This window comes from Amblyomma americanum, chromosome 1, assembly GCF_052857255.1.
Source record: "Amblyomma americanum isolate KBUSLIRL-KWMA chromosome 1, ASM5285725v1, whole genome shotgun sequence".
In the NCBI taxonomy this organism is placed as follows: domain Eukaryota; kingdom Metazoa; phylum Arthropoda; class Arachnida; order Ixodida; family Ixodidae; genus Amblyomma; species Amblyomma americanum.
The window spans coordinates 165,374,047-165,388,104 of NC_135497.1; the positions used below are offsets into that span (position 1 = coordinate 165,374,047).

At 50.6% G+C, this 14,058-nt stretch overlaps 1 protein-coding gene across 1 annotated transcript in view; it reads left to right on the forward strand.

Moving 5' to 3' along the window:
* Nucleotides 1-14,058, forward strand: part of LOC144114676 (uncharacterized) — a 203,241-nt gene that overhangs the window by 60,364 nt on the left and 128,819 nt on the right. The window lies entirely within an intron of this gene.

The following is a 14,058-nucleotide window of genomic DNA, read 5'->3' on the forward strand; positions in this document are numbered from 1 at the left end:
ATCGCACAGCACACGGGCGCCTCAGCGTTTTGCCTGCATAAAAACGCAGCCGCCGCGGTCGGGAAGGAACCCGGGAACTCCGGATCGGTAGCCAAGCTCCCTAACTACTTAGCCATCGCGGCGGGTAAATGTTTTAGAATCCAATCCAATCCATTAAAATTGAAAATTGGCTGCTGGGGAAAGGAAATGGTGCAGTATGTATCAAATCTCGGCGGAAACCTGAACCGCTCCTTAAGTGAAGGGATAAAGGAGGGACTGAGAAAAGAAAGCAAGAAAGAAAGCCCGTAGTGAAGGGCTCCGGAATAATTTAATAATAATAATAATTGGTTTTTGGGGGGAAAGGAAAATGGCGCAGTATCTGTCTCATGTATCGTTGGACACCTGAACCGCGCCGTAAGGGAAGGGTAAAGGAGGGCGTGAAAGAAAAAAAGGGAGAATAGGTGCCGTAGTGGAGGGCTCCGGAATAATTTCGACCACCTGGGGATCTTTAACGTGCACTGACATCGCACAGCACATGGGCGCCTTAGCGTTTTTCCTCCATAAAAACGCAGCCGCCAGGAATAATTTCGGCCAACTGGTGATCTTTAACGAGCAATGAAATTTCACAGCACACGGGCGTTACCTCGTGTTCGGGAAAGAGGCGACGCTGGGTCCAATACTGCTACCGACCACAGCAACGCCGCCTTCAAAAAAAGCGCCACGGGGCAACTTTTTCTTTATTTTTTAAAAATGTTAGGAACGATAGATTATGGTGGGACTCCTGTCCGCAGCGTTGATTTCTTGCTTTATGTTTGACATTAGGAACGCTACATAAGGGTGGAACTCCAATGGCGCAGCATTGGGCTGCCACAACAACCTTACAGACCGCTTCTGTTCGAATAGTGCTATGGCGCTATGAAAAATTTTCTTCAGAAATAGCCGGACAAGCGGCAATCACCTTGACGTTGACAAACCCGCGAGCAGAAGTGATTGTCAGGGATTCAAAAGCAGCCATTGGCAATTTCGCCAAGGGCAGAATATCTCCCATCTCCTTGGGAATTCTCAGGAATTACCCGGAAGACAGGACAGACGTGTGATTGGTTTGGGTACCGGCTCACTCGTCAAACCCGGGGAACGAGGCAGCCCACGATAAAGCTCGAGAATCTATCGGCCGAGCTGTGGAGGCTAACTCGGACGTCGAAATCACGAGAGATGGTCTTAATACTTACCATGAGATTACTCAGCATTATAGACTAGAAAGGCTAACCTTCCCTGCTCCGCATAAAAGCATAAACAAAGAACAGGAGGTACTGTGGAGACAACTTCAAACAAAAACTCTCCCTAATCCAGCTGTCCTAAGCCATGTGTACCTGGATAGATATAAGTCGGAGTGAAGCAAATGCGGCGACAAAGCCACCGTAGACCACATTTTCTGGGACTGTCCGAGAGATCCCCAACCAATATCGCTCAAGAGGCTCGCGCTCCCGGGCCCGTGGGAGACCTTGTTGCTCAGCTCTAACCTGGAAACCCAAGTACAGGTGGTGACGAGAGCCGAAGAGGTCGCCGCCAGCCTCCACTGACGGCCACCTAACAAGATCAACAAACCGATTTATAACTCAAGACGATAATAAACGTTTTCCAATTCAATCCAAAATTTTAGAATGGAAACCGTCCCCCTATCCTCTCTTCCCCTCCCCTCACCTTTTTCATTTCATTTTTCAATTCCTCCAAATATCATTTATTTCCGCAGCCTCAGCTAAGGTGCTTCAGCATCGATGGCAGATGTCGGGGCTAGCAAAAATCTTTTCCTTCCTTTTTACTATTATTGTAATAAAAAACGACTACTACCAGAAAGGAACCGGCGAAGTAATCGTTTTTATGAAGGAGAAACGCTAAGGCGCCCGTGTGCTGTGCGATGTTAGTGCACGTTAATGATCTCCAGGTGGTCGAAATTATTCCGGAGCCCTCCACTGCGGCACCTCTTTCTTACTTTCTCCTTTCACTCTCTCATTTATCCCTTCTTTTACGGCGCGGTTCAGGTGTCCAACGATATATGAGACAGATACTGCGCCATTTCCTTTCCCCCAAAACAAATTATTATTATCAGCACAGAGATGAGCACAGAGAGCAGTGGAGGGCTCCGGAATAATTTCGACCACCGGGGGATCTTCAACGGGCACTGACATCGAAAAAGCACACTGGAGGAAAAACGCTAAATCGCCCGTGTGCTATGCAATGTCAGTGCACGTTAGAGATCCGCAGGTGGTCGAAATTAGCTCGCAGGCTCGGCCGCTCGTTTTCGGGAAAGAGATGAAGCTTGATCCAACACTCCTGCCTACCACAGCAAAGCCAGCTTCAAGGAAGCGCCATGTGACGAAGTTTTCTTTAGTTTTAAATGTTAGGAACAATGGATTATGGTGGAACATCATTGCCGCAGTGTTGATTTCTTGCTTTAATTTTGACGTTAGGAACGCTACATAAGGGTGGAACTCCAATGGCGCAGCATTGTGCTGCCGCAACACCCATCCAGACGGTTCCTGTTCGAATGTCGTGTAGTTCGCAAGGTGCTGAGAACCTATGCCGCTATGAAAAATTGTTTTTGACGATAGGAAACGGTCCCCTATACTCTCTTCCTCTCCCCTCACCTCTTTCATTTCATTTTTCAATTCGGCCTGCTATCCATTATTTCCGCCGCCACAGCTCAGGTGCTTCAGTATCGATGGCAGATGCCGGGGCTGGCAAAAATCTGTTCCTTCGTTTTTATATTATTTTATAAAAAACTACTACCACCACAAAGGAAATGGTGAAGTAATCGTTTTTATGGAGGAAAAACGCTAAGGCGCCCGTGCGCTATGCGATGTCAGTGCACGTTAATGATCCGCAGGTGGTCGAAATTATTCCGGAGCCCTCCACTACGGCACCTCTTTCTTCCTTTCGTCTTTCACTCCCTCCTTTATCCCTTCCCGTACGGCGCAGTTCATTTTTCCAACGATATAAGCGACAGATAATGCACAATTTCCTCCCCCCCCCCCAAAAAAAACGCAATTATTATTCAGGAATCATCTCACTTCTCGGTGGAACAACCCGCTTTCAATCCAGCGTCCATTCGAAACTAGAAGCGTTGGTACCGTTGGAAGCGTGGGTTCTACTACAATAAGGTGGTGGTTACAACTTTATTGCCACAAAATGGAAGGTATTAGTTGGGGCAGGCGCGAGCCCAGGGTGGCAGCAAGCCGAGGGCGACCTCTTGAGCTCGCGTGATGAGGGCCAGCTGCGTTGTTTTTCCTGAACTGGTCGAGTGTTTGTCCCATTCATCCGCCGAGGAGGCAGGCAAGAGTGTCGTCGGAGCGGGGTTGCTAGCGCATTCCCATAATATATGGTCTTGTGTGGCATGCGTCCCGTCGCCACAGTGCGGGCATGCAGGGTCATATTCACCGTTGGTGATTAAACGTAATCGGTAGGGGCCAAGAATGGCCTTTGTTTGTAGGCGTCTGAGTGTGGCTTGCGCCCTGTCCAGGTCGGGGTGAAGAGCGGGATACGTGCAACTTAGCCCGCGATGAAAGTTTGTAATCTCCGCGTACGGCGAGGCGCCTCGGCGGGGGCGTCCGCTCCCGAGAGGTCTCCCGTCATCCGGTTCGTTAAACCTACAGTACGCCACTTTAAACTGTGCGTTTCTTCGAATCTCTCGCAGTAGCCGCAACACTGTTCAGATTCAATTCTACCCGTCATCCCTAGCTTCGAATGCCGTGCTGTTCCCTCTTGGTTTTTCTCTGGATCGCATGTGTGGTGGGTGTTTTCAGCTGTAGATTTGTGGAGGGCTATCCTTTGCGCAAACGGTGTTGCTGTCGGCGCAATATTGGATAACAGGAAAGTTGCAGACCAGGGAACATCCACATGTCCTTGAGCGATAAAGTGACCCGTGGCCCTGGCAAACGGTGCCTCGGAGATTGTAACTTCTGTGGCCGCATAACCCCGCTATACTATTCTGAACAGGCAGGGTGTCGGTATAGTTAGCGTAGGCTGGGAAAGGGAACGGTTAGATAACACACTCCTCCGTGGCTTCTCCGCGCTGTAAGCGAAGGAACGAAAGAGGAAGCGAAAAATAAAGAAGTGCAAAAGAGGCAGCGTAATTGACGGCTACGCAGTAATTTCGATCGGTTGGCGTTGTTCAACGAGGACTCATGTTGTGCAGCACACGGGCGTTTTTCGATATAAACAGCCCCTGGGGTGTCTGAAATAAGTATAGTTACTCGATTGAACAGCGTAACAATCCAAGGGGCGCCGATAAACTAGATACAAACGCAGCACTACAGTGTTCCAAACGCCCTACGCCACAGCTGTTTCCGGCATTGAAGAGCAGGGATGAAAAGGAGGATCTTTTGCAGATGCAGCCGTTGCCGCTTCTGGGGACGCAGTTGATGCAGCGCACCATTTTCCTCTCAGTAGTTTCCCTGACAGCACTCTGAACTGCCCTTTGTTTGCACGCGGCAGTGGTTAGGCATAGCTGGAGCCCGTCGGCAGGCCCGTGCACTTTCCTCTATCATCCTGTAATCGCAACAACATGGAAACCTTAGGGAATGTATATCCTCAGACATGGATGTCTGCGATAATCTTACAATACCACCAAACGCCGATGTCGGAGATCGCCAGCGAGACGCGTATTAGTTATTCCGACTGAGCTAAGCCTGGGCTAGCGTCGCCGACTTGATGTTTTTTGTCGTCTCGCACTCAGGGGGACGTCAAAGTGTGGCGGCTTCTCTTTATCGAGCGAGTGCTAAGGTTGTGACCGCGAATCGCGCATCGGGGCCTCCTTTGAGAGCAATGGCCACCGCAACGACAGGACATAAACTCTGAGATTGGCGCCCGTGTGCTGTGCGATGTCAGTGCACGTTAGAGATCCCCAGTTGGTCCAAGTTATTCCGGAGCCCTCCACTGCGGCACCTCTTTCTTCGATGATTCGCTTAGTCCATGTTTTATCCCTTCTTTTACGGCGCGGTTCAGGGGACCGCGGATATGTGAGACAGATACTGCGCCATTTCTTTTCCCCCCCCAAAAATTTTTCAGTGTCGCCTGGCTTCACCGCGCACCGGACGGAGGCTTGCTGCTGCAGTGTATGCGCTCGCACCCGCGCTCACGAATGGGCGCGGCGCTGCTCGAGTATGAGCAATTGACCCAAGGCCCACCCCCCCTACGGCTCCTGCGCGCCCTGGCCTGCTGCCTCGGAGGTACAGCGAGAGATCGTTGGCATATCGGGAAAGCGGAGCACACCCCTCTGTGCTTTGCAGCAGCTGGCCAGAGACGTCATACACGAGGAGCTCCAGGACCATCTCCTCGTGTACACCGACGGCTCAGTGCAACACCCCCTGGACAGGTTTTCAGGCCTGCGCGTCACGTGATATGACGTCGGCGACGTCACGGCGCGAAGGCCAGCCGGTTTGGCTGGTATTCATTCGCGCGCGTTGCGAACGCATGAGCATGAAAAGGGAAGCATCGGCATATACGGACGTGTGTTTTACGTATAAAAATAGGAATTTTAGAGATGTAAACGAACGCAGCTCATGACGCGCCGGCTGAACATCCGTTTGGTGTTCATTTATTGTGCTGATGACCCACGAAGAAACAGGTTGTTCTCCCAGACAAACTTTTGGTAAGGAGCTAGAGTACACATTTTGTACGGTTTCAGATTCCAGTGAGCCATACATCCTTAAATGACAGACAGAAATCAAACAGAAGTATCCTTGTTTATTTTGAGCATCACTCACGCGTGAACCAAAAATGATCGGCGAACTTGTTTAGATGCTAACGTTATTGCAAAGTGTACATGAGGAAAAACACTAAAATATATGGGGGGCGAAGGACAAGCGTACATGACTTCTGCAAGCAGTGAATCAAAAACATAGCCAAATAAATATAACATGTATTTACATATATCACTCGGCGCACAAGTACACAAAGCGTAAGACAGGCAAAACTTACTTTTCAACAAAAATGCTCGCCTTCCTTTTTTTCAACTTATCCTCTCGTGCGACACGGTCAAGATCGTTTTTCTGCTTACACAGATAATTGAGCAAAATATTTGTGGCACAGTTAGTCACTAACGCCCCCAGCAAATCGGATGTGTGACCTTTTTCGCAAGTAGACACCTCTTCAAAGCTTGGGAGTGATTTCATTGTCAGGTACCTTACAAGCTTTTTTTGATTTCCGACTTGTAGAAAGTGTGCGTAGGTGCTTTCTGCTACAAGCTTCCTGACAACGGCTTCTGCGTGCATCACCACGGTGACCACAAATGCTGATGGGAATTTCAGGCCACTGCGATCAAGCTGGGCTATTAATGAATGGGCATCATCATCTGGCGCACTTTCAACCCTACCAACAACCAGGCTGTCTCGACAGCTGTCGCATTTTACGACTTTTAATGCAGCATGAGCACAATAGCCGCCAACATAAGCAATGACAGGCATACGCGACTTCAGAGCATCAAGGTCAGCGTCAGTAACTGTTATGTGGAACTGCTGGAGTCAGTGTCATCAATATCTCTCAAGTCCTCGGTACTCATTACGGGAAGAGAGTTCTGGAGGCGGATCCTTCCTTCAGTTTCGTACAGCTGACGAACAGAAATGTGATACTGTCCCCCTGCCATCTGCCTGTACTGCCCAAAGCGGCTTTCTAAAGAGTCGGTCTGAACTTTTCCAAGAAGTACGTACTTGTGGCCAAGGTCACTAATGCAATGCTTCGAAAACTCCATTAGAGAATACGATGAAAGCCTTAAAGCGCTCAACGTTTCCTTTGTCAGCACGCCTGTGTCGTGACGGTAAAATTCCCAGGCATCAAGCCATGTGATGAAGGAAGACAAGAAGGCTATCTTTGGATCATCTTCAGTAGATGAAATGGGCTCCTCGAACACATTGCGATGGTGGAATCCCTTTTTTGGAGATTTAACATTAACAATACTCCACCAGCGATTGATGATCTTGATGAAGTTCGAAGTCGCTTCCGCATGGTAGAGAGAAGTGTCTGAGTTCTTGGCTTTGAGGGCTTCCGCTACATGTGGATTAAATACTTGAAGTGCGAGTTTTACGTTCTGCCTTTCTAAATTGCTGGGGTTCAGTGCCTTTGATGTTAGCCCATAACCTGACTTTAAAAGTTCTGAAGCTTCCTGCTTGTGCAGCTCGCGCAAGTCTTTGAACGAAGCTGTTTTAATGCTCTCGGGATGGACACTGTTGTCCGAGAGGTCGAAGTGAGGGTAGAAAAAGCATGTGCCAAAATTTTTTTGATTTAGCCAGTTACGAATGCATTTCAGGAGGTGGACAGAATCTACCACATAAAAAAGTGGTCGCGAACAATCTGCTGGATTCTGATAAACAATGCGAAGTTTACGTTGTGTTGAGAACATCATCATCGCCTTCCTGTTGAGAGAGTTGTTGTCGCAGACGACGGCAGCTACTCTGTACCCAATTTTTTCTAAGCCCAAAATGACTGTTTTCAGAACAGCATGAAGCTGATCACCATTTATCGTCTTAACAGGCAGAATGTGTGCCACTTCTTTAAAGGAACTTAGCTGGCTTTGAATCATGAACACATGCGCCGACGTCGCTGCTTCACTGGAATTGGCAGCGGCGCCGCATATGTTGCCACCTTTGTAGTCTAAGCAAGCTTTTATATATATTTCATCCAGCATCAGAATAACTGTGTGCTCATGAGGCTGTAGATTCTTGAACCTTTGTGCAACGTATTGCAAGAAATTATTGTTTGAGCACTCATTCTCTGGCGACAATCGGAAAGATGAACACACATTCCTGATAGTGCTGGGATGCGGCAGAATGACTGAGGCTGTTTTCCTTAAAAATTTGTACGCGTGTGCTGAAATTGTGTGCAAAATACATGCAAGAACCATAGTCTGTGAACTGTACTGGATGCGCTCTTTTCCAACAAGTAGCAACTGCTCCCGCATAAACTTCACGGTCTCTTTTTTGCTCTCATCCAGAGACGTCTCAAGCTTGTCGATGAGAGCAGTTATTGTGTTCAGAAAGTGAGAACAGGTTTGGTGCTCATCACCTAACGAGCCAAGACGTTCTAATAAATCCATCAAGTCGCTCACATCGCGAACAGAGTCAGGCACAACACCTTCTGCTACCCTGTTGATTTGAACGCCATAATGGCATGCACTGAGTTGCAGATCGCCGAAAACTGTCACTGACGCTTTCAGCCATGGTGTTCCTTCATCGACAATCTGCAGAAACATTGTGCACTGGGTCTGATGAATAACTGTCCACATTTTGGGTACTTGTGCAGTTTCGAGCCGCACTCGCATCTCTTCAAGCGTTGAGAAGAGACGTTGTTGACGCTGTTCCTCATATGACGCTACAGACTCTTCGAGAGCCCGAGCTAGTTCTGAAGCTTCCTGTCGGCTTCTTTTCACGTCAGGCGCCTCTCTTGTGCTGTGACCTGCCTTTGATAGGTATGACGGACATCCAGGGAACAAATTCGGCACAGATCCGAGGCGTAAACGAGGCACTGGCAAGTCCACCTCAAGCACTCTCCCTGTCCTCGGATCGGTGTACGTTGTTTTTCGCTCGAAGCACGAAGGATCGAAATGATCGGCGCACACCTGCGCAAACACGGAGTACACATTCAGTCTCACAAACATTACCACTACCGGTTATCCTGCCACATCGTTGCATCAGCAATTAACGCTTTCAATAAAGCAGGATTAACGCAGATGAAGTGGTACTAGAAAAGCTACAGAGATGCAAGAATGAGCTCACCTTGGTGTACGAAGTCGGCACAAAATCCTTCCGAGGAATGGCACGTGTCCATTTTCTCATGGTGTTCTCGTCTTTTGGAAATGAAAACACCTGCACCTTTTTTCCCTTCAGGTAATTGCCAGAACAACCCGGCACGCAACACTTATTGGGCATCGCACCTTCAACCTCCTATAACACGCATAGGAAGTCAGCAAGTAGCAAGCATTGAAACGCTGACTGCAGTATAGCACAGAGAAAGCACGGCCGTCAAGGCGAGGTCGAGGGTCACTCTGGCCACTGTAGCCGCTTCCGTGACGGCTCAATTTTAACCACATTCCTGACGGGAAGAAGGGAGGCCGGGAACGTCGGCCGGCGGGCCGTGACGTCAGAATTTTGGGCGCAGGCCTGAAAACCTGTCCAGGGGGTGTTGCTCAGTGGCCCACGACAGCTGCTCCCTTGCTGCTGCGGCCACCATCTCCGCCCTGCGACTGCACAGCCAGCAACACGCAGCCTTCCTGGGCTCCTCCACCACGGCGGAGTTGATGGGGATCCGGCTCGGGCTGGACCTGCTGCTCACCATCGGCCCTCCGCCGCCCAGGAGTGCTCTGCTGTGCGACTCCCGCGCCGCCCTCAGCCGCCTGCAATCTAACGGCCGCGGTACCCTACTAGTGCGAGAAATTCGCTTGCGCATCGAGCGCCTCGCGCAGAGAGGTTGTGTTGTGCGTGCACAGTGGGTGCCCGGTCACTGCGGCATCGCCGGCAACGAAGAAGCTGACGACCTCGCGACCGCTGCACACCAACTACCTGCCAGCGATCTGCCCCTTGCGCTGGAGGACGTGCGTGCGGCCATCCACGACCATCTCCGAAAGCAGCACCCCGACCCACGCATCGCGGGAGGTGAGCGCGTCGACAGTGTCACCGGCTGTCGCGCACTTACACGGTCACAACGTGCAATGATCCTCCGCGCGCGCATTGGCTGCGAGTGGCCCGGGGAACGACGGGTGCATCACAGAATCGCGACGAGTGTTGTGTGTGACGGATGCGGTGCTAACACTAGAACACCTGCTCCTTCTCTGTGCCGCGTTCGCCGATGCTCGTCGCGATATGCTCGCGGCCTATAGGGCGCAGGGCATACTACCTGACTCCATCAAGACGCTATTGTGGCCGCAGGGCAGTGCGCGCACTCGTGAGCGAACTTTGGTGAGCCTCTGTGCATTCCTCGAACACACGGGCTTGACGTCCCGTCTGTTCTCCGTCAGGTAGTTACACGCAGTGACCGAACGCTCCGCAAGTTCTACCTTGAACGATTAATAACTGGACGCCCCACTCCAGTTGTAACCAACACAGTGATGTGCGCGTGTGTCATTTAATTCCTCTAAAATGAACTAATCACGCGCACAACCTGGACACAATTCTTATTGTGTATATAGTTTGTACATATTACTTCTCCCCCTATCCTCTCTTCCTGTCCCCTCACCTCTTTCATTTCATTTCTTCATTCTGCCTGCTGTCCTTTATTTCCGCTGCCCCAGCTCAGGTGCTTCAGTATCGATGGCAGATGCCGGGGCTAGCAAAAATCTTTTCCTTCCTTTTTACTATTATTTTTAATAAAACCACTACCACCACCACCCTCTGAGCAAAGTAGCTTCTAGGAATAATTGGGTTTCGAAGCGGAGTCACCCTCCACTTGTTGTCTTCGACTTCCTCAGCGCGCGTGTTCGAGACGCGCCGGGACCTTGCGTTCCCATAAGCAGCAGTGGTAAAGCGTTATCGTACAATTCCCTTTGGTTCCATGCAGTCTTTTTTTCTTTATGCGTTCATGGAGGCAGAAGCGCCGGCACGCGCATGACGTCTCCAAGCGTAGCCAATGACGGCGGAACACGTGCAGCTCGTGGCGTCGCATATGAGCCAATCGCAGAGCGGAAAAGGCCTCTATAAAAGAGAAACAGCGCAGCCATTTTGCCTTTCTCTAGGGGCTCGACAGGCAGTCAAGACGTCCGTTTCGTTGATTTCCAGTTGTGTTTGTGGCCCCGCTATCTAAATGGAGAAAGGAAAGCGCAAAGACAAGAAGAAAAACGACTCAGCTGCTGGACCTCCAGGTGCGTAGCGAATTTCCTTCCGGTTCTGTGGCCTCCGCCGCTGTCTCGTTTGGGTGCTCGATCCCTTTGTTCATCTGGCGTCACATAGTGGTCGCTTTAGGCCTAACCTCGTGGGCTACGATGATTGTGTTCTAAAGCATATTTTTGCGAGAAGGCTGAACGAAATGCACGAGCTTCGTTACCCGTTTGTTTTCGCTATTATGCACCATCGTTTTTACGTGAGCGTGAGTGACCGTGACTTGAGAGAAAAAAAGAACCTGGTTTGGTTGAGCCGAAGCGACCTCGGCAGCCTTCTAATCGCGTTAAGGTGGGTTCACGTGCAAGCAAATGAGCGAGCAGAGCGATAGAGCGGCGCGTTGCATTGAAGAATTTGCACATTTATTGAACCTCTTTCCTCTGGCCGTTCGATGCGCCGCGACCGCTCGAAACGGCTTTGTGCGCCGCGGCGGCACAAATTGCTAGCGTTTCCGCTCCTATGTGAAGTGGCCTTTGGACTGCGTACGACTTCGCGTCTCCGGTCCTCGTGGTTCGTACAGTGTCGCCATATGCAACGCCAGTATTGGGCTCGATGCCCTCAGGCTGTGACAATAGCCTTGCTTTGTTCGAACAAAGCCCGCACGCTTAGTGAAATCGCGAAGCCTTCAGCTTGCTCAAGCTCCAACCTGCGTTGTGGACAATGCACTCTTTAGATATCATTAATATTAGGCTATTTTGTTATGACAACCAACGTTTTGCATTGATGCTGCAGTCTCGGGAATACTTGATGTTGCGGTAGCATTGCTATACGATAGAATGTATGCGGAATGAAGAAAATTACCAAATTCCAGGCATGCTACGAACGTCAGTGCTAACAGGTTATGTGAAATACCTAACTGAAGCGCATAACCCAATACAAAGGATCGCGTCGCTTCGCTTCACGTCATCTTTTGTTTTTAATTTTTTCTGAGAGGACCCATAAAAGGGGTTCCAGCCGAGCCGCGCATTTGTGACCGGCGGCGCGTTCCTGCCGTGAATGCCTTGCCGAACGTTCGCCTTGCGCACGCGCACTGTTCGTCTCGACGCTCCTCGAGCACGCGCTGCTGCACGCGTCGCCCGCGCGCCTGTGTGTTCCGTCCATGCTGCTGACCTCACACGGGACGGGTGCTGTGGAACGCTCTTCAGCTTGGTCAGTGCCTTGATCCACGGCACGTTTCCGACCGCTGCTGTCTCGTTTTAGCCCGTTCTTCTTGGTGCACAGCAACCTCTCTGCAGCTCCGCACCCCAGTCCCCTCAGCGCATTTACGATTCCTTTATGGTTTATTTGGGTTTAACGTCCCAAAGAGACTTAGGCTATGAGGGACGCTGTGGTGAAGGGCTCCGGAAATTTCGACCACCTGGGGGTTCTTTAACGTGCGCTGACATCGCACAGAACACGGGCCTCATGAATTTCGCCTCCATCGAAATTCGACCGCCGCGGCCACCGAACCCGCGTCTTTCGGGTATCGTGTTTCTGCTTCATTATTCTGTTACCGCCGCATTTTTGGCTTGGGCTATCCGCATTACCCGTCACAGTGGCTCAGTGATTAGGGTGCTCGGCTACTGTTCCGGAGTACCCGGGTTCGAACCCGACCGCGGCGGCCGCGTTTCGATGGAGGCGAAATGCAGAGGCGCTCGAGCGTTGTGCGATGTCAGTGCAGGTTAAATATCTCCTGGTGGTCAAAACTTTTTCGGAGACCCCACTACGGCACCTCTTTCTTCCTTTCTTTTTTCACTCGCTCCTTCTATCCCTTCCCTTCCGGCGTGGTACAGGTGTCCACCGAGATATGCAAGACGGTTACTGCGTTATTTTCTTTCCTCAAAAGCCAATTTTCAAAAAATACCTCTCCCCGGATTGTGGTCGCTATTTCTCGCGACTGCGTGTTTTTTTTGTTGTTTTTTTTTTTGGGGGGGGGGGCTGCCGGGTGAAGTCAAGGCGGCTTAACAGCTTGACGAGTTTGACCTTGAACCGAGGAGAAACCATGTGAGAGCTATGACGTCACTCAGCCGCCACCGTCGCGTTCATTGTGATCATTGGCATTGTCGTTCACGATGTTGCGGACTCCGTCGATTTTGAAGAAAGGAAGGGAATTGGGGAAGCGCGTTTCCCACAGCGAGCATGTGCTGACATTCTCCGTGACAGCAAGCGTTATCCGCGGCAAGAAACGTGCATTCTTTACGCCCGATATATAAATGAAAAAAATGGAAGGCTGATTCGACGGACGGTAATTCTAAAGTTCAGCCCAGGTCTCCGCAAGCCGCCAGCTACCGCTTGGCAGGTGTCGTGTTACGTTGCTAGCCCCCCTCCGGCATCGTCCCGTAGCAGCCGCCTTCCGGCTGTCCATTCCTCTCGCCGTGTCAGGTGGCGCTTCGCTCTGCTACTACGTGCCAACACGTCACCTGTCACACTCCGTAACACGTCATCTGTCAGGTAGCATGTTACAGCGACTACGATGCGGAACGCAGGGACGGGCGAGCTGCGCCCTAAACGGAATGAAACTGAAGAAGTCACTGCAGTTGAACACGAAGCGAAAAGTTTCACCACGTTTGGTAAAGCATTCATCGCATAGGCCGGAGAATAACCTTGGGCGACCTTCAGCCCAACCACGTTAGCCGTGTATGACCGTACGTGGTACAGTTATGGCGTCGCTCTTGACCCTTTACCCATGACCTTTAGTTCACCTCTGCTCTTTGACATTGGGTGATACTACGTCTAAGCCATGTCGTGTGTGTATATAATATAGAACGGCCGTGAATGCAGGCGCTGCCATGGACGAGCCTGAGGCACTTTGCAAGCGTCCTTGCTTTTCGCTGAATTCCAGGGTTAGCCAAGTTGTTTTTTTTGTTTTAGAAAATTGTTTTTATTCTCACGTATACAGCTAGACGAAAAGCGTGCGCGTGTGTCTCAAGTATATTGAATGCGCGGCGGGGTTTGTCGTTTGCCGCTTCTTCGTTGCTGTGGGGGGAGGGCTGATCACTTTTGTGTGAAAATTAAGACCCTGCGCGACAGCTATTGCCTCGCACTAAGTTCTTCAGTGCAAGGGCTATACGACGCTGTTTGGGGGAGCTGCATGTTTAGTCGCGTTTAGTCACGGAGCATGCCATTATCGGCTTACACAGCTGTCTGAGTTGGGACGGCTGTTCCGACCTGTTCTCTCGACCACAGTATACTGAGTTTTCGGTCACTGACCATGTCAACTATGTTAACTGCAGTCAGCTGA